This window comes from Cnephaeus nilssonii, assembly GCF_951640355.1.
Source record: "Cnephaeus nilssonii genome assembly, chromosome: 8".
NCBI lineage: Eukaryota > Metazoa > Chordata > Mammalia > Chiroptera > Vespertilionidae > Cnephaeus > Cnephaeus nilssonii.
Window position 1 is genome coordinate 77,325,882 of NC_137079.1, and position 22,163 is coordinate 77,348,044.

Sequence of the window (22,163 nt, forward strand, 5' to 3'; positions counted from 1 at the left end):
CACAGTTATCAAAAATTCAGATACCCATCACCTTAGTAAAATATGGACCTCTAATGTTATCAGAATTATGTCAAGATATCAACTACATTGTAAAATATAAAGTTAATCTGACATTATGCCTCACACAACCTACCGCAACCAGAAAGAAAGAGAGAGAGAGAGAGAGAGAGAGAGAGAGAGAGAGAGGAAGAGAGAGGGAGACTCATGATATTTATGAAATAGGAAGTTATGGTATGAAATTAAGTTTGGAAGAATAAAAGTCCAGATCCTGTAGAACCATGATAAGTCTTATTAAAAATTTGGGAATTTATTCCATATGAACTAGGAATTAATTGGAGTGTGGATTTATAAATGAGCAGAACCAGAGGAATTTTTTTTTTAAATCTAGTGAATAGTTTGAATAATTTCTAATTAAAATCAACCTCAAATTTAAATAAAATATGCAACTCATATAATTGTGTTTAAACACTGGTTTTAAATGTTTCTATTTGTGATATCTGAAAAAAAACTGAAAATATATTTGAACTAGTGACTATAATTTTAACATGACATTAGAATTTATATATATTTCTAAGAAATTTATGCTATTATTAAAACTTACACTCATTTTGCTCTAGGTTTATCTCACCGTATGAAGACATATTGCTTTTATAAGAAAATAAAACAATTTTACTGAATGTACCTATCATGTGCCCGTATGAAAACAGATTTATTCATGAACCCATGGAATATTTCAACTAAGTAAATTAAACTTTTCATAGTATTTTACTGCCTTAGCTAGAATCAATGTTCAATTCAGTGTAGCAGTCAAATAAAATAATTTTCATGCATTTAGGTCAATATTTAATTACAAATAAATTCTTTATATAACTACTTAACTATTTATGCAAGAGTATATTGTCTAGAATCTAATATTGAACTGAAAGTCCTGTATTTAAACATCTATCTTTTAATCAAATAAAACAACAGCAGCAAAAATCTACCTCCACAAATATATTGGTTATCATTTTTCAAATAAAAATTCCTCTTGATTGAATGATATTTAGCAAGAGATTGGGGAAAATTAGATTTCATAGCTGAGAGCAAGATATAAATGCCTATTTAAAAATTGAAAGAAAAACTGTTTGTTTGTTTTTTCGTGACTAAAATAAAGAAAATAGAAGGTATCTTGGTAGTACATTCCTGAGTTAGGAATGGATAATCCTCTTTGTCTGGCAGGTGATTGTCAAACATCTTATTTGACACTCTAAAGTAATTGCAAACATTGATAAAATGATTTTAATGCAAATAAGACATTTGATTTTTAACGTTTATTTATTAATGTAAAATGAGGGAAAGAGATAATTTTCTAAAGCAGTACATATCTCTTTTATCAGTAACACCTGTTGTTTTATAAGTTTTAATTCCAAGGCCTATCAAATATTCACTTCTAAATTCTCCTCTCTGGAGTGTAGACCCATGGATTCTGTAGTTGAATATGTAGGCTATTCATTTTTAAATGGACAGGTGGATGTTAGGATCACAGTTTGAATTTTTTAAATATAAAGATATTGGCTTTTATTTTTGCCAAACTCAGTGACAAAATGATGAGGTTATGAACCCTGGAAATGGATGAAATGCATTCCTCACCTGGATGAAATGAATATTGAGTTTCCTTCTGTAGCCTCTTATAGTTTTAAAACATAAGCCATATTCTAAAATTTAAAATTAGCATAAATACTTTATAATTAAATAATAAATATATCATTTGGAAAAAGTTATTAAGATAATTAACCTTTTGCACTCAGATGTCGAGTGCAAATTACTCTTTGAATGTATCAATAATTTGAAATATAAAAAAATCCAAGTAAATAAGTTTGTATGAAAGGAAACTCCAGTTTTTTATTTTACTGCCGCGCTTTGTAAAATCTGGGGTATTTAAAAAGTTAAATCCCGAGTAGAATAAAGGAATCGAGAAAAAAGCAAGCAAGTGCAAAGGGTTAAATGTGTTTTCACTCCCCTCAGGCACCAAACTTGCCTGTTTGCTTTTTTAATTTATGGTGAATATTTACAACTATATTTACAACTATTCCCTATATTCACAGGGAATGCTTAATAAATGTGCATTATTTTTATTATTATAAAATATGTGATATATGCTCATCAACATAAAAATTGAGTTCTTTTCATTAATAGTTGAAAGCTTATCAGAATATACAAATAAATGTAAAATTAATATTAAATGACAAATGGCATATGAAAGGTCCAAAGAAGGGCAAGGAGATTTAGAATAACAGGAGGTAATGTTTACAATTCATGCAGTCTTTAATATTTTCAGCGATGGTTCTAAATGTATATACTTATAAATACTATAAATTTATGAGTACTTATAATATATAATCTTTTTTCATTCTTAAAATTTGAAGTGAAGTATATTTATTTAATCCATTACAAATTCAGGTTTAGAGACTTAAATTATTGATAAAATTCATTCCTTATGTACAGCTAAAGGGAATCAAAGCTAAATACTTTTTCTCCATAGTGGATGCTCCTAATCAGAATGCAAATAAATTAGACCTTAGTCTTTCTTAGAAATATCTTATAAATTTTCTTAGACCTTGACCAATTAAATGTCTCTATGTTACACATTGAAGAAAGTCGTTCTTCAAAGATAATTAGCAGAAAATTCTTCAGAGTTTTTTACTTACTCTAACAGTTTTCATCTTACTTTATGTTAAATATAATGCCAGTCTTAACATGGGAGACATTCACATGTAAGATACTGTCTGTGGATCCTTAAATGACACTCTTCCTTGTCTCCTTCACATATATCTTTTATGAAACTTTCTATAGCACTTGGCATTATGCTGTATTTTGTTGGTTCCAGGAAGAGAAAACATCATTCAATTTAAGTTTTATATGGACACAATGTAACATAGTGACACATTTTAACATACTAGAGGCCTGGTGCACAAAATTCATGCATGGGGGGGAGGGTGTCCCTCAGCTTAGCCTGCACCCTCTCCAATCCGGGACCCCTTGGGGGATATCCTACTGCCAGTTTAGGCCCAAACCAGCAGTCAGACATCCCTCTCGCAATCCAGGACCACTGGCTCCTAACCGCTCACCTGACTGCCTGCCTGATTGCTCCTAACCACTCTGCCTGCCTGATGTGGCTAACTGCTCCCCTGCCTGCCTGATTGTCCTTAAGTGCCTCTGCCTGCCTGCCTGATCACCCCTAACTGCCTCTGTCTCGGCCCCACCACTGTGGCTTTGTCCAGAAGGACGTCGGAAAGGTCGTCCAGAAGATGCTCTGTCTAATTAGCATATTACCCTTTTATTAGTATAGACTAGAGGCCCCGTGCATGAAAATTCATGCACTGGAAGGGGGATCCCTCAGACTGGCCTGCCCCCTCTCACAGTCCGGGAGCCCTCAGGGGCAGGAGGCGACCCGGCGATCAGAGGAAAGTGACGCCCCCATCACACCTCTGCTGCTGCCACTGCCAGCAGCTCAAGCCGCAGCTGACCCTGGTTACCTGAGCCTCAGGTAGCCCTGGGTGTCTGGGCAGCCGCCATCAGAGGCTTGCCTGCACCTCAAGCCGGCCCTGGGCGGCTGGGGGGCTGAGGGGACTGGGGGACTCCAGAGGCAGGTGGGTGGGGCAGCCATGCACCTGCCACCCCAGTGGGGCTGAGGAGACTGAGTGCCACCATCTTGTGGCTGTGGACACCACCATCTTTGAGGGCAGGGTGGTTAGGAGCAATCAGTCAATTAGCATATTCCCTCCTTATTGGCTGTGGATGCTGCCATCTTTGCAATGGTGTGAGGGTCAATTATCATATTCCCTCTTTATTAGATAGGATTATTTCATTTTGTAGCTAATCTCTTGCTTTGACTGGTTCTAATATCATGCTTCTGAATTCTATTCTTAAAAAACATACAATAAATGTTGAGAATCCTAGTAGATTTAATTAAGAGGTGTTGTTACCAGACCTTGAATGCCAGGTTCTTGTATCTCAGAGTCCTAAAATGAGCACTGAACTCAGTAAAAGATTAAGCAGATAGAGTTTATTTTAAAGAGTGTGTGCACAAGAGAGTTGAACAGAAAAGATAAATGAAATCAAGTTCCCCAACTGGAGCTTATATAGGGGCCCTGGAGTGGGTGTGGCACTTGGGAATGAGGATGAGCTCAGTTGTCCCACGATTGTCATCTGTTGGCTATTGGTCCTGAGGTGGTCACAAGATATTCTCCATGGTCAATGGCCCACTCAAAGGGCCTGTAAAATAATGCATGCACAAAGATTCTACTACCATTTATTTGGCAAGACAATTTGCAGAACATGATGTTAAGAAAATATGTTATCATTGTACTTTCTTTCCTTTAAGGTTGTAGTAGGGTTAATTTCAACTATGAAATTTCACTGAAGGCAAGGAGTCATAGTCAGACTTCTGAGATGGAGTTCTTTAGGTCAAGATGGAGTCTAGATGTTACTCCTACACTATCTCAGTATCATTTAAATAGAATCAGAAATCAAAATGGAGAAAAAATTACATAGGCAAAAAGACCAACATACATTAATGGAGTAAGAAAAACTTAAAATAAAAAGTGAAATAGTTTTGTGTTTTTTTTTCCCTTAAGTGGTAATAGCAGGAGTATTTAATATAGATGGGGTAAGAGAAAGTAGAATAACTTGTAACATGCTGTTTTCAACTCCACATTGTCCAGCATGAGGGATTCAATCAAAAGAAATCCCACCACAGTTTCACCTGCCAACATTTCTCTTCATTCATCACATGTGATGAATGTTTAAATCTTGTTTTAAACAGTGATACGAGTATATACAATTGTCAAAATGTATTCAACTATGTATTTATAATCCTGTGATTTAATGTGTATAAATTGTACTTTCATAAACATTAAACACAAATGTATTTAATGTTTTGAAAGCTTCAAAGAGGAAAATATTACATCATGCAGACCAAAAAAAAAAAAAAAACACAAAAAAACAAAACAAACAAACAAGTGAAAGTTAAAACAATTATAAACAAAACTAGAGGCCAGGTGCACAAAATTCCTGCACTCTGGGGGGGTCCCTCAGCCCGCCCTGCACCCTTTCGCAGTCTGGGAGCACTTGGGGGATGTCCGACTGATGGCAATCGGACACCCTTAGCACTGCCTTGGATTCGAGAGAGGCTCCCGCCATTGCTGCTGTGCTCGCCAGCCATAAGCCTGGCCTCTGGCTGAGTGACACTCCCCCTGTGGGAGTGCACTAACCACCAGGGGCCAGCTCCTGCATTAAGCGTCTGCTCCCTGGTGGTCAGTGTGCGTCATAACAACCGGTCGTTCCACCTTTCGGTCGATTTGCATATTAGCCTTTTGTTATATAGGATATCCAGCAGGTGGAATATACTAAAAATATATAGTATGTCCATAAAGCAAAACCAGAATATGTGGAGACATGATTATTACATCAAGATAAAAATGAGTGGATTTTTTTATCACTTTGAATAATATTGTATATCTTAAGATAAAACATGTATTTTGCTTGCTGAATGAATTAATGAATATATACTCAAATACATACATAAATAGAAACACAAACCTAAACATGATCTGGCAGATGACACAAACCCAAATAATAAATAAATAAATCTCATAATAGTCAATATAAAAAGAACATACTACATGAGAAAATAAGGCAGAAAACAACTGAGTTTGCATTTGTAACTATACTTTCTTGAACGCAGGGAGGAGATGATGAGAGACACTTTAATACAGTGATTATTACTCAAAGTATTTCTACCCATTATTTATCCATACCTTATTCTTCCATAATAGCATGATAAATATATTTAGTGAGCTACACAAAAACAGAGATTAAGCCAAACATTCAAATGTTTTGAGTAAATCTGTTTGGGTTATATATATTTTAGAGTAATCCAGATTATAAATCTCAAGATAGGGAAAATAGAAGTTTTAAACCTTTTTGAATAATAATTTTGAAAATATAAATTTTACTTCAAATGCTGATTTAAATATCTTGAAACTATGAATAATTACACTTAGAACATATAAGTATGTGTAGAAGTGATGTTAAATACATAGTTATTCTACATTTAATACATACTTTGGAAAGGAATTATACTTCACATAAAAAACAACAAAAATTGCTAAAATAATTGTTAAAATTCTTTTTAAATATTCAATACCATCTCAACAGAACATAAGAGTTTGAAATTGGATGATAAAATAAATAACATTCTAAAGATATCATCTAGTGGGATATTGGAGGTTATAGAATACACAAATAAACTAGGTAGGGGAAAGGAGAGTTATTAAATAATTGGGTTAAATAGGTCTCAAAAGCAAATTTTTAAAAACTTGCATATGAGCAAAATATATGATATCATGGACTTATGGATAATGTTGTAGGGTATGACAACAATATTAGAGTAATATAGGAGAATATTCTCATGTTTCAAATACACCTGTGGGAGTATTTATGAATTGTGTCATAATGTCTGTAATTTAACTTAAAATTGGTAAAATAGTGCCTGAGTGTGCATGGTTAATGGGAGAGGAGTGTTAGAAAGCATTTGAAAAGTATGTTATATGATTTTTTTAAGAGAAAACAAATCTATGTGTGTATAAATTTTTTACAGATGAAAAATACCTTCTTCAAAACCACTATCATGTATAAAGGTAGTGTATTTCTAAACACGATATTGTTAAACTTATTTGGGAAACAAAATAATTCTGTTAACAAAAAGAATACCATGTTTACTTGAAGGAGTTGAACTAACTTTATTTTTCTTAAGGTTAATAAATTGCTGAATCTTATTCAATAAGTTTTAAAGAGTTCTATTTATTCCACTTGTTTTGAGGAATAAGGATGATGGGAGAATATGATTATTTATAAGATTCTGCAAACATTTATATAATCCTTGAGTAATAGTAAAAACAACATGAATTCTTTTATCTGATTCAATATGCTCTTATCTTTCTAAAGTGAGAAATATGTCTATCACAAGAGCCTTTACTATTTTTTAGGCGTCTGCTTTGAGTCAGAAAGACTATTAGGCCATCCTAAAATCATAACTAGCTGGGAATGTCTAGGCCTGTCACCAAGTTTTAGATAAAGTTGTTTGTGTTTTGTTTTGTTTTTTTTGTTTTTTTCTTTTGTTGTTGTTTGAATTGCTATAACAAAACATAAACTGGGTGGTTTATTTAAAAAACAGAAATTTATTTTTCACATTTCTGGAAGCTGGAAGTCCAAGGTCACGGTGCCAACATGATCAGTTTCCGGTGGGAGCCTTTTTCTGGGTTTCAAACTAAGAGATTCTCTTTGTATGTGCACACGGTTGAAGGCAGAGAGAAGAAGAAAACTCTGTTATGACCCTTATAAGACAATTAATCCCATCATGAATTTATCTAATCCTAATAACCTCCCAAAGTTCCCACCTCCCAATACCACCACATGGGAAGTAGGGTTTCAACACATGAATTTTTGGGAAACACAAACATTCATTTCACAACAGTTGTTCAGAAAAAATTAGACAGTGAAAAATTTTGTTGAAAAATAGCATGTCTCTTTAATATGTTTTGAAAAATTTTATGAGTGTTTTAATAAAACTCATTGATAAATGTGATGTGTATCTCCAATTGAAAACTACTGCCCTTGAAAAAATATTAGATTCAAATTCAACAAGTAAGGTTAAAGTTAGGTTGATATTTTAAAAAATAACTGAAATTATTATTAATAACACTATACAGTTGCTGCATAATGTCATTAAGCAAAGCACCACTAGGACTTTGTAAACTTAAAAATAATCATGTCATGGAGAATAAGCAAAGTTAGCAAATTTATGAAGAATATACAGCTCCTAGGGCAATTGAAACTAAAGAGAAAATAAACAAATGGGACTACATTAAAATAAAAAGCTTCTCTACAGCAAAAGAAACCATCAACAAAACAACAAGAAAGCCCACTGCATGGGAGAACATATTTGCCAATGTTATCACCAATAAGGGTTTAATCTCCAACATTTACAGGAACTTAATAAAAGGGAGATAAACAACCCAATCAAAAAATGGGCAACATATCTAAATAGCTACTTTTTGAACGAGGACATAAGGAAGGCCAAGAGTCATATGCAAACATGCTCAAAATTACTAATTATCCCAGAGATGCAAATCAAAACAACAATGCGGTACCATCTCACACCTGTCAGAATGGTTATCATCAACAAATCAAAAAATGACAAGTGCTGGTAGGGATGTGGAGAAAAAGGAACCCTCATGCACTGCTGGTGGGAATGCAGACTGGTGCAGCCACTGTGGAGAACAGTATGGAGTTTCCTCAAAAAACGGAACTCCTATTTGATTCAGTAATCCCACTTCTAGGAATATATCCGAAGAAACTAGAAACACCAATCAGAAAGGATATATGCACCCCTATCTTCATAGAAGCACAAATTACAATAGCTAAGATGTGGAAACAGCCTAAGTGCCCATCAGAAGATGAGTGGAGCCGAAACCGGTTTGGCTCAGTGGATAGGGCGTCAGCCTGCGGACTCAAGGGTCCCAGGTTTGATTCCGGTCAAGGGCATGTACCTTGGTTGCGGGCACATCCCCATTAGGGGGTGTGCAAGAGGCAGCTGATCGATGTTTCTCTCAATAGATGTTTCTAACTCTCTATCCCTCTCTCTTCCTCTCTGTAAAAAATCAATAAAATATATTAAAAAAAAAAAAAAAAAGAAGATGAGTGGATTAGAAAACAGTGGTATATCTATACCATGGAATACTACACTGCACTAAAAAAGAAGGAATTCTTATCATTTGCAACAGCATGGATGGAACTGGAGAGCATTATGCTAAGCAAAATAAGCCAGTCAGAGAAAGATAAATATCACATGATCTCACTCATTTGTGGAATACAGTAGGCCCTCGGGTTACATTGGATATCCATTCATACGGTGTGACATAATGTGCTTTTCGCCATAAGTTGGAACCCACCTACATAAGCACCTATGTCACTCACATGGAGCACATACACAACAGAATGAAGTGAAACAGTAAAAAAAATTTAAAAGAAAGATAACAATTCCTGACCTTTACTTGTGGTAAATAAACAATAAAAAACATAAAGCACATATGTACATACGTCAAAATGACAGAACTTCTTTTTTTTATAAATAAACTAGAGCCCAGCCTGCACCCTCTCCAATCTGGGATGCCTCTCACAATCCAGGACTGCTGGCTCCCAACCGCTCGCCTGCCTGCCTTCCTGATTGCCCCTAACTGCTTCTGTCTGCCAGCCTGATCACCCCCTAACCACTCCCCTGCCAGCCTGATTGATGCCTAACTGCTCCCCTGCCGGCCCAATTGCCCCTAACTGCCCTCCTCTGCAGGCCATCTTGTGGTGGCCATCTTGTGTCCACATGGGGGCGGCCATCTTTGACTACATGGGAGCGGCCATCTTGTGTGTTGGAATGACGGTCAATTTGCATTTACCTCTTTATTAGATAGGATGGGAGATGGTGACATAATCACTAAACAACTTGCGTTGAGTCCCGAGGACTGTCTGTATAATGAACAACATAAACTGATGAACAAAAACAGATCCAGAGACAGAGAAGCATCGATCAGACTGTCAAACCTCAGAGGGAAGGTAGGGGAGGGAGGGGGTAAAGGGGAGAGATCAACCAAAGGGCTTGTATGCATGCATATAAGCCTAACCAATGGACACAGACAACAAGGGGGTGAGGGCATGAGTGGGGGAGGTGAGGGCGATAAAGACACATATGTAATACCTTAATCAATAAAGAAAAAAATAATAAATAAAAACTGAAATAAATAGTAATATACAAATTGAAAAAAAAAGAACATACTTGACATAAAGCACAAGCAGGAAACTCAGCTAGTCTGGTGCCCTGCCTGGTGGAGGTTTAAACTTTTCCCCCCTATAAGTTTTGGGGTTCCCTTGCCAGGTAGACTAGATTTCAAGGTTTCCCTTTTACATTGTTGTGACTTTTTCTAGAATTTATGGGAACACCTGATGACTTTATCTTGGCAAGTTCCAAAACTGCTGATTTCTTTGTTTAGTGGGTGAGATAAAACTCCCTTTTTTCCCCCCTTCCCTCCTCCTTCCCTAGTAGCTATTGTTCCTGCTTAACATATATATTGTATAAATTCTCAAAGTGGCAAAAATGAATATGTTTATTTATAGACTCAAATGAATAGCCTCTCTTTACCATAAAATAAATAGCAAATCATTTAAAATTGTACTGAGAAAGTAATGTTTCAGTTTTCTAAGCTACTTAGAAATAATCTTTATATTAATGGGCTCCATTAACCCAATTTAATATTAGAACATGATTTTAAGTTATCTATAATTCTTGGAAATTATCTTTAAGTTTATATACTAGAAAATGTAACTATTGTTGGGTTAGTATTTGTCAGAATAATTCAATTTGGTTAAATGCAAATATAATTTCCCTGATAATTTTAAACATTAAATATAATCAGCAGTTGCTGATCAGTAAAAACATAACCAAATAGAATACAAATATATGTTAGTACTATATATAACATTGATAATTAGGGATAACACTTTATTAAACCTAAACTAATCTCAGTAGCCAAAATTTTATCTAAATTATGTTTATTTGAACTCTTAAAATGTTTGTGAATTGTTTCTATATTAATACTTTTCCAGTATACTGAAAGTATTTGAAATTTAGTTTTATAATTTTCTGGGAAATTTAGTAATAGTAAATATACTATGAATCCTTGAACACCAAAGGAGTCAGGGGCACCAACCCCTCACACAGGCAAAAATCTGAATATAACTTAGTCCCCCCAAACTTAAGTTGTCCCTCAGTATCCAAATGACATTGGTTTCAGGACCCCCTTCAGATACCATAGGATACTCCTATATAACATGGCATAGATCGAAGAATACAGTTAATACCTCACATCTCTTTGTTTCTGCCGATTCCCAACTGAGAGTCAAAAACAGTACAGGTGTTTATTAAAATAAATTTTTATATAAATGGACTTGTGCAATTCAAATAGGTGTTGCTGAAGGCTCAACTGTATCTAAGCACATATTAATCCCAATAAGTTTGTCTAATTAGAGCTTCTTTAATTTAAGATGTTTTATAATCTAATTTTATGTTATAATCTAATCTATAAATGTTATCAATAGGTAGGAAATATTACATACAATCTATATACATAAAAGGCTAAGTGACTGGCCATATGTCCATCCGACCATCCAACTGGTGCATATGATGCACACTGGCAATCCTATCTAATAAAAGAGTAATATGCAAATTGACCATCACTCCAACATATAAGATGGCTGCCCCCATGTGGTCAAAGATGGTTGCCCCCGTGTGGACACAAGATGGCCACCACAAGATGGCCAGCAGGGGAGGGCAGTTGAGAGGGACCAGGCCTGCAAGGGAGGGCAGTTATGGGCGATCAGGCCAGCAGGGGAGGGCAGTTGGGAGGGACCAGGCCTGCAAGGGAGGGCAGTTGGTGGCAATCAAGCCTGCAGGAGAGGGCAGTTAGGGGTGACCAGGCCGGCAGAGGAGGGAAGTTGAGGGCAACCGGGCCTGCAGGGGAGAGCAGTTGGGGGGACCAGGCCTGCAGGGGAGGGCAGTTGTGGGGGACCAGGCCTGCAGGGGAGGGCAGTTAGGGGTGACCAGGCTTGCAGGAAAGGGCAGTTAGGGGCAATCAGACTGGCAGGGGAGCACTTAGGCAACAATCAGGCTGGCAGGGGAGTGGTTAGGGGGTGATCAGGCTTTTCTCTCCTCCCTACATTCGGTTTGCTCTGGAGAAATTCAGCAGCCATTTCCATCAAAAGCCAACCATGCTGGAGATGGATCACAGAGGCCCATTTCGTACAGAAGCTAAGCAGGGAAGGGTCCAATTAGAAAATAGCATGTACAAACAAAGAAGCTGCCAGCATTTATACACCCTTAGACAAAGGGACTCACTGGAGTGGGTTTTTTTCAACTTAGAAATCCCTCCCCAGCCCTAACCAGTTTGGCTCAGTGGATAGAGTGTCGGCCTGCGGACTGAAAGGTCCCGGGTTTGATTCTGGTTAAGGGCGTGTACCTTGGTTGCGGGCGCATACCTGGTGGGGGGTGTGCAGGAGGCAGATGATCGATGTTTCTCTCTCATCATCCATGTTTCTGACTCTATCCCTCTTCCTTTCTCTCTGTAAAAAATCAATAATATATATATATATATATATATATATATATATATATATATATATATATATAAAGAAACGCCTTCCCAGAGTGGTTTTTCCATTTTGGGGCCCCCTCTCCAGTGGGGCTTTTGAATATACTTGCAATGCATTTCCATTCTTTTGCTTGAAGTCCTTTTGTCCACAGATTTTATTCTTCAAACTTCGTAGGCCAAAAACCGGCAATAGAGTTCCTGCTTGCCATTTGCGGTATCACAGAGACTTGGCAAAATCCTATTGTTGCTTTGGATTTACCTTTAGAAACCAAGAAAAGACACCCCTGGTTTTATACCACCCCGGAGGTGAACTTCCTTGTGACATAATTTACCAGATTCTTATAAGTGAATCCACTGGGCATCCCAAGGGAAGACCTCTAAAACTGTTAAAGGACAATTTCCAGCAGCCCTATCTATATGGGAATCATGGTGAAAAGGGAACAAGCCAAAAACTAACAATAATGCAGATCTCTCAGCTCACATTTTGAAGAAAAGATTCAAGTACCGTTGCTCACAATTCTTGTTGGGTAATGCTTTTGGGCCTGCCTCCATTTTCAGGGTTGATAAATAATTAAACTTTTGTGACCATAGCACTTCCCAATGGCATGGGTTGTTTGGGAGCTGCTAAAGTTCTTACATTAATTTACAAGCAATGTTTTCTAGCTGCAGGACTCAATGTTGGTGTGTGTGTACCCAGGCTAAAGCTGGTAGGGTGTGTAAGCTATTATAAGGGTGCAGTTATGTATGCAGGTATGAGCACTCAGTGGAGTGTTTTCAGAGTCATGCAACACTTCCTGGGTGTGAAAAGGAAGCCTTAAATGGATAATAGTAGCTGGGGGTGAGGCATATACAGGTGTACCTCAGAGATATTGCAACTTTGGTTCTAGACCACCTTAATAAAGCAAGTATCTCAATAAAGCCAGTTATATTTTTGTAACAGAGTGAAATACTTGCTCTCACTGATGGCCTTCAGGTTAATAACTACTGCTATTGACATGTTAATTAACTGGAGGAATCTTGCTGGAGGGTTTGAGTTTTTGCAGAGCAGCCATGGTGACAAGGCCACCTTTCTCACGGAGGTGAGGAAATAATGCTCTATCTAAGATTTACAGGAGTCTCCAGAACTGGACTCAGATCAGTGGGAGTCAAAATTGATTGAGATCTTGAAGGGATTTAGAAATGTTACACTCTTCCTTGGATCCCTTTTTGTTGTCTAGCTGTCTAGTTGCCCAAGATTCACATCCAACTCTTGCCTCCCCCTCCCTTCCCTTGACAATAAAAGATGCCTGAATTTTAGTTTCCCTTAAGATAAATTGCAGGATTAGTTCTCCCATCTTTTGGGTTGGCACCTTTCCTATCAATAAACCTCTTCGTATTCCAAACTCTGATGTATTGAAGATTTGCCTTTCTTTTTGAAGCATCAGGCACACAAACCTTGCCCCTGTAACAGCGGATCTTGCCTTCATTTGTAAAAGACACAACACCGGTGAAGTACAATAAAGCAAAGCACAATAAAACAGGATATACCTGTATATTCTTAATATTTCAGGTTCTCCTGGGAGCCACTGGCAGCTTCTTAATTGCATCAGGTTCACCATTGATCCAAAATTTTAAATCTTGCTTTCCTTGCACTGGGCAGAAAAAATATTGACTTATATGGCATTGTGTTTTTCTTTCCCGTGAAGTATGTATCAGTCTAACTTCACTTTTGTTTACCTTTTTCCAATTGAGTAGCGCAACCACTCTATCCAGACACATTTATACAGAAACACTGTCTTTTGTACATGGTCACATTTATCCTTTCCTTAAGCAATTTTATTGTTTCTGCTTCTCTAGTTGTTGTGTGAAAGAAACCTTGTAGGTGGAATATGAGCTAGGAGGTATAATGCATGATCTAATGTCTTCAAACTGACATTTATCACCTGTTAATGCAATTAAAACCTCATCTTTCCCTGTAGGGAAACCTCCTAAAGACAGGAATTTCCCATCGAAAAAGAAGTCTTTACTTTTCCATCCCCAGTGCTCAGTCTCAGGCAGAGAAAAATAAAGAGATATAGATACCAGGAGCTTGGTGATATCAAAGAAAGGAACAAACTTCCAGCCTTCAGAGAAGAAATATACTTTTAATCTTACACTTCTACATTCTCATATATATATACTAGAGGCCTGGTGCACAAAATTTGTGCATGGGGGGCGGTGTCCCTCAGCCAGGCCTGCATCCTCTCCAATCAGGGACCCCTCCGCAGTTGGACATCTCTCTCGCAATCCAGGATCACTGGCTCCTAACCACTCACCTGCATGCCTGCCTAATGCCCCCAACTGCCCTCCCCTGCCAGCTTGGTCACCCTCAACTGCACTCCCCTGCCAGCCTGGTTGCCTCCAACTGCCCTCCCTTGCAGGCCTGTTCACCCCCCACTGCCCTCACCTGCCAGCCTGATCGCCCCTGCCTGCCTCTGCTTCGGCCCCCACGAGAAGGAACTTGGATGTCCGGAAGATGGCCAGTTGACCCAGTCTAATTAGCATATTATATTAGAAACCCAATGCATGAAATTTGTGCAAGAGTAGGCCTTCCTTCCCCCGGCTGCTGGCACCGGCTTCCCTCTGGCCGCTGGCAGGCACCCAGGACCCGGGCTTCCCTTGCAGCTCTGTCTTCCTCCAGAAGGTTGTCTGGAAGGACGTCCAGTCTAATTAGCATATTATACTTTTATTATTATAGAATATATGTATATATATATATATATATATATATATATATATATATATATACAGTTCCTAATATGGCAGAAAGATGTTAACCTTTTAACAGAAAGACTTGCAGGCAACGTGTTCACATTTCCCTCCATTAAAACTAATAATGGTGCTTTTTGGCAACAGTGAGAATGACACCAGATATTAGACCATTGGGATCAGACTAGACCTTGGTTCGGCAACCTTGGTACTTGAGTTTTGGCTAAGAAAGAATTCAGAGCCAAGAATCAAACTATAAGAGAATGTTTATTTAGAAAATCACAAAGGTGAACGAGGTGAATGGCAGAAGAAATGGGCTCAGGAAACAAGTTACAGAGGCAAGAGAAGGGCCCTTGGAGCTTGGGAGTGAGGATGGTAAAGGTAGTGTGCCTTTGGGGAAGGGGAAAGGAGGGGCAGCCCTGGGCATACTCCCAAGAGGGATAAGAGTGATAGCATGTTGGGTCCTGTATCCTAAAAGCTTTTTTTTAGAAGAGAACATTTATTTGGAAAATCACAGAGGTTGAAGAAATAATTCTTAGAAGAAATGGGCTTAGGAGACAAGCTATAGAGGCAAAGGAAGGGCCCTTGGAGTTAAGACATGTGGGAGGTAAAGGTGATATGCCTGGGGGGGAAGAAGAGGGGGAAGGGAAAGGCTCTGGGTCCTCCGTCCTAAGGGTTTTAAGGTGGAGGTTTTAGGGGAGGGCCCAAGGGAAGATCTTAATAGAATATTCAGCAACTTTCCAGATGTGTCCTTTCCAGGGTCTAGGTCTCCATTGATTGGTTGGCGCCAGGGCAGGGGGTCATTATCCAATGCAGCTGGTTGTGAGGTCAGTCATGGCTTGCTTGTCTGTTTTTTTTTTTGTTTTTTTTCTCTAAAAGCTTTTAAGGGTGGAGATCTTAGGGGAGATTCCAGCAGAATATTTCAATGGAATATTCATCAGCTTTCCAGGTTTGTCCTTTCAGGATCATGCTCTCCACTGATTTGTCATTATTCACTGCAGCTGGTCCTGAGGTCAGCTTTGGTGTGGCTGGTCTGGTTTTGCTACTTTTCTGGGCCTAGAACTGAAATACAACTAAGGCCTAGTGTTATCTTTAGGGAGGAAAGTCAGGGGCTTCTAAACTGCATGACCAATGATATGAAAGGTCAGGGAAACTTACCCTGGGGTGAGGTCCTTGTTTTCCCAGTTTGGTCCATTGCTAGGCACCTGGGCTTTTCAACTTGGTGACCATTTGTACCTGGCCCATTGTCCTTGTTCTGCTCATGTCTGCCTAACTGCCTACCACAGTACTGTTGAGCCAGGATTAACATACATACATAATAATAAAATTTAGAGTTTGGAGAGGGTTTTCCATCTGGATATCTGAATAATTACCTAAAATTTAGGGTCCCTTATTGACTTTTGTAACAGGAACTCAAGTTTGGCTGCCTGCTGTCATGAAAACCAAACTTGTGAGACAAATGCTGGTGAAAAATAAAGGTACCTGAGAAAATGGGGAGCTCTTATCACTAAGCCCATCTTAACATGTCAGTGCAGGCATAGGTTTTTATAAGAAGGGAGAGGGAAAGAAGAGCAAAGAAATCAAGGGGAGAGGGTTGAAAAGTCTTATATGTGCAGACCAGTACAGTCCATTCCAATAAGGACTTCAAAACTGGTCAAGTGATGGTTTGGTCTTCATCATCCTGATCTTTGTCATCCTGGTTCTTCATCATCATCAGTCTATGGTTGAAGGTCAGCAAATCTCCCGTAACTGGTCTGACTGAAGGTTGGAGTCTGTATCTTCTGAAGTTAGTTCCTAGGATTCTTATATGAACATGCTGTTTAGCTATAAGCTACATATTAGTAAGATTCAGTATTTACAGAAACAATGTCAAAATAATAGTGGGATGGGTTACAGTTTCTCCACTGTTATACTGTTGGGTGGCCACAGAAAACATCCAGTTAGTCACTCAGTTGGGATTTGTCAAGCTACCATTTATTGTCAAAATAATGTTGGAGAAATAAAGCAATCCTGCCAATAAAAAGGATCCTTCATTCCAATTGTTGATATAAGAACCATCCAAACCTGTAGAGAGTTTTTTATGATTTTATTTGAGTCAAAAAAAGGATATGCCTAGGAGCAAGATCTCAACAGATGGATAAATACGCTTCAAAAATGACAGTTTTCAGCTTCTATGGATGTAAAATTGAGGAGGAACCCTAAGGACGATTACAGGAGAGTGGGAGAAATCAGGGGATTGGATTATAGGAGAGTTAATGAGATTATGTGCTCTTGTGAGGGCTGTCACTTTTTAGAGAGCATGGTGTGAAAAGACTTGAAAGAGGCAGGGACCTAGATGCAGCACAGAAACAATGCACTGGATTTGCTTAAGGCAAAGTTAATCACTTACCTAAAGAAGTTATATACCGGGAATGTGACTACCCACCACAATCTGAAAGACTAACTAAAAGACCAAAGTTTAGGAGAAAACACATATGTAAAAAAAGAATATAAATGGAGCCGCTTGGAAATGGAGTCAGAGTTGCCATCACAAAGGAACCTGCCTTGCTGGTCTTAACTCTTCAAACTTCCGGAATGTTAAAACTGGTGGAAATAACCTTTGAACTGGGATTAACGCAGCATTGTTTCTCAAACAGCTGTCTATTATGACTACTGGGCTGATAATGAAAGATGTTCTTTAGAATTAAGATCACTATGTTAGCTTATCTGCATCTATAGAATTTTCTGCCTTAGATTCTTACTACCCACAAACATGCCTTCCTTCTATTGAGGTAGTTATTTTCCTTTCCCTTCTTATTAATACTCCATTGGCTTCAACTCCTAATGGGAACGCTATTTGGATTTCCACCTGAATCAGTGATTCCTCAGTAACTATTCTCTTTGAGCATAAACAAACACTTTTGTTCCTCGCTTTGGCCTTTTACTTTTAGGTAATGCATAAATCACACCATACTGATATGTGGAAATGGTGAGCTCGGACTCTCACTGTGGGTCCTTGTCCTATGAAGTTTGAAGAATAAAATTCGAGGACTACAAGATTTTAAGCAAAAATCTGGAAGTTTATTGCAAGCGTATACAAACTCCCCCTGGGGAGGGGCCCCCATAGGGGAAAAACCTCTCTCTCTCTAAAATGGGAAAAACCTAGTCCAGTCCTCTGAGCCTCTTTGGCTACGGGTTTATAAATGCTAGTAGCTTCTTTGTCTGTTTATCTTACTTTCCAATTGGACCCTTCCTTATTTTATGTCCCCCGTGTTTTCCTAATTGGCCACTTTCCCTGCATGGTATCAGTTTCAAAGCTTACCTGGTGCCCCCCTCTTCATCTTCCTCTTATCTTGCAACTATTTTTAATTTAAATTCTTTATTGTTGAAGGTATTACATATGTCTCCTTATTTTCCCCCATTGACCTCTCCTGGGCCACTCCCATCCCCAAGCACATGCCCTCACCCCGCTAAAGTCTGTGTCCATTGGTTATGCTTATATGCATGCATACAAGTCCTTTGGTTGATCTCATACCTCCTCCTTCACCCTCCCTTGCCTTCCCTCTGATGTTTGATGGTCTGTTGTAACATTCTTATAAACAACCTGGCAGCTTGGAGTGTCTTTGCCTGTCACGTATGAATTCCTCTCTCATGGACCACCCCCTTCCCTAAAAGTGCCTCTCCTGTCTCTAAAATCCTTTCAACACAATATAGATCTTGCCTCATACAAAATTACTTTAGATGGTTTTCACCCTCAATTTATACCTATTGAACAAGTTTAAACAAAATAATATGTCATTAATCTATTTATCTCTTAACCAGGTAACCCCCGGCTTTTATTTTATTTTTATTTTTATTTTCATGAAGAAGTAAAAAATACCACTCCTTTGTCATTTAAGCTTTCAATTCCTAAACTGTACAGAAGATTTTTCTTGCTTTAAAAATCATGTACACATTGGGAGATGCTTTAGGGCTTCTGTTACTATAAAGCTCAAAGTGCTCTAAGAGGGCTTTTGTGTCAAGTGCTGTACCGACCAAAGGTAATTTAATGCTTTTGAGAAGGTTATAGTTATCTTAGGGCCAGAAGCTAAAAACAACAAAACAAAAACAAAAATAATATTTTATTTCAAGTTTGGCAACTTAGGTAATCCTATAAAACATCATATTTCAATCTGTGTTCCTGTTTTTCTTCTCTTAGCAAACTTCATAGAATTTAGATTAAGCATTTCCATGTTCTCTAAGAATCTAGATTTTTACAGAACATGTAGCCTATAAAAATATGTGACCCATTCTACATGATTTTAAGCAGTTAAATGCAGTCTTTAAATGAAACATCATCTAAAACATGCTATTTAAATATTACCTTATGCATTAGTCAGAGTTTTCCAGAGGAACAGAACCAATAGAATGTCTATCTATCTATCTATCTATCTATCTATCTATCTATCTATCTATCATCTATCTATCATCTATCTATCTGGAGATTCATTTTAAGGAATTGGCTAGAGTGATTCCAGAGGCTGGAAAGTCTGAAATTTTCAGGGCAGGACAGCATTCTGGAAATTTCAGCCAAAGTTGATAATGCAATATGAGTTAAAACCTCATATTTTTTTTAATATCTTCAAATTATTGGATGAAGGACACACATTATGAAAGATAATCCACTTTATTCAAAGCTTACTTATTTAAATGTTAATCACATCTAAAAATATCTCACAGCAACATCTAGACTGGGGGACATCATAGGTTAGTACAGTTGAGACAGGGTAAAAATTAATAATCACAGTCTACACTTTGTTAAATTGCCACAAATTTATATCTTCTTATGCCATAATTCATATCTAAATAAGGTTGACAATATGATTATGATTCTGCCTAAAATGATACAATTGTCCTGCTTACACTGAAAATGCACCATCGCTTTTCCAAGAAGTGGGAACAAAGTGCTTGGGTGAAGTTTACTCTTCTTCTTTATGTCCTGTAGCTCTCTCTCTCTTCCCTATGTAAAGACTTTGCAAGAAGGTGGTTATCTGCAAGCCAGGAAGGAAGAGGGTTCACATCAGGAACCAAATCTGCCAGCACCTTGACCTTGGACTTCCTTGACTCCAGAACTGTGAGAAATGCGGGTCTGCTGTTTAAGCCACCGAGTCTATAGTATTTTGTTATAGCTGCATGAGACCCTAAAAAGTCTCCTATATTCCAGACACAAGCCTCCTTACCTTTATTGTTCACCAGTAGTCCTATTTTCATGGGGTAGTCAGGCTTCATAATTCTAGCTGATGGAGTAACTCCCTTCTTTGCCTATTGATTCAGAGGTGTGAGGAACCCCAATGGGTCAGGCAACAGTTACTACTTCCGGTTAAGTGGAATCACTGGTGTGTCTCCCAGTGGAAACATCCCTCCTTTTGGAACTAAGACATCTAGACAGCAGAGATGTGAGAACACAAAGCAAAAAATTTGCTAGTGGATTACTAGGAGTAATATTGAGTGGTGCCACTCTTATTTACAGCCCTTGAATTCTGGATGCACGAATCCTGGCTATGTCAGAAATCTCACTCAGGTTTTTCTATTTCTGCTCTTCTGCAATGAAGTTTTTTTTAAAAATTAGTAATATATCCAGACATATAGAGGCATTGTAGCAAATAGTATGTATAAAAATCATTTAGATTTGTGCAAAGATTGTATTACTAGGAAAAAAAATCCCTCAACAATTTCAGATCTTTATATGAAGTAAAATCAAATCAGTGTTAGATGTCTTATCTCTAGTCAGCTATTATATCCTTCACTTACAATACTTATTTTATAAGAGGATATTTTATTTTTATGAATATTGGGGAAACTTTTTCATAAATAGCTTTTAAGCTTTTTTGCATTTTCCACAAAATAAGGCATTTATTTTCTCACAGTAGACCTTAGTTCCTAAAATTTATGTAAAAATAGAATGTGACAAATCTGTAATAATAAATGTGTAATATGCAAATCAACCGAATGACTAAACAACAGAACGACCATCCCAATGACCTCTGGACAACCATGCTATGATGCCCACTGGCGCCAGGCCAGCCAAGATGGGTGCCATGCGATTGGTTGGGGGCCCAGCCATCACCCCATGATCACCCTGCAGAGGGAGGCCCAGGCCACCCGCTGGCGGGCCATCAATCAGGGGGCTTTACTATTCCCCCGCCAAAGAGGGAGGCCCAGGCTATCCAGCCAGCAGCGCTGCAGCGGGTAGCCGGGGCCTCCCTTTGTGAAAACGATCCATTGCAGAGCCCCGGCTAGGTGGGAAGGACCTACCTCTTTGGGCGATCAATCACAGGGTTCCCGGACTGTGAGAGGGCACAGGCTGAGCTGAGGAAACCCCCCCACCAGTGCACAAATTTTGTGCATCGGGCCTCCAGTATAGAAATAAGCTGAAAATGAAGCCATGGCCTAGTTGTTCAGTTGGTTAGAACATTGTTCTGATATGTTAAGGTTTCGGGTTCCATCGCTGGTCATGATACATACAAGAATCAACCAGTGAATGTGTAAATAATTGGAATGACAAATCAATTTCTCTCTCCTCTCTCTAAAATCAATAAATAAAAATTTAAACTGGAAATGAAATAGGAAAGTCATTTTATACTGTTCTTTATTTCTATGTAACTGTAATATATAAATTAGATGTTAAAGAATTATGCTATTCTGTTTCTTTTCTAATAAAATAGATGTTACAATGAGGTTCAGTATAAGTTATTTCTAATGTCTTATTAAGTCATAAAATTCTATATGTTAATATCATATTGAGGTCAAAAGGGAACAAATAAATATCAATCATATTTTCTATTCAAATTCAGAAACAGTCAAGAGATAGAAGAGAAGCAGATATAAAAATATGAATATTATTGATGAAGTATAGGTTGGAGGACATGGCTTCCTATGTATTGAACATGAGTATTAGCCTTTGAACACAATCACAGACATTGTGAGACAATCACGAACTTGACTCCACAAGGGAAAAAATCCTATATAATAAAAGACCAGGGACCATAAGCGTAACGACCGGAACAACTTCTCAAACAGTCTCCATGAGGTGCATTGACCACCTCTCCCCCGCCCCTCCTCCCCCCCCCCCACCCCCACCCCTGCCCTCGAGCAGTGACAGTGGACAGGGTAGCTAGCAAAGAGCAGTGGTGGGCGTGGCTGTGAGCTATGGGCCGGGCGGCAGCCTGAGAGATGAGTGGC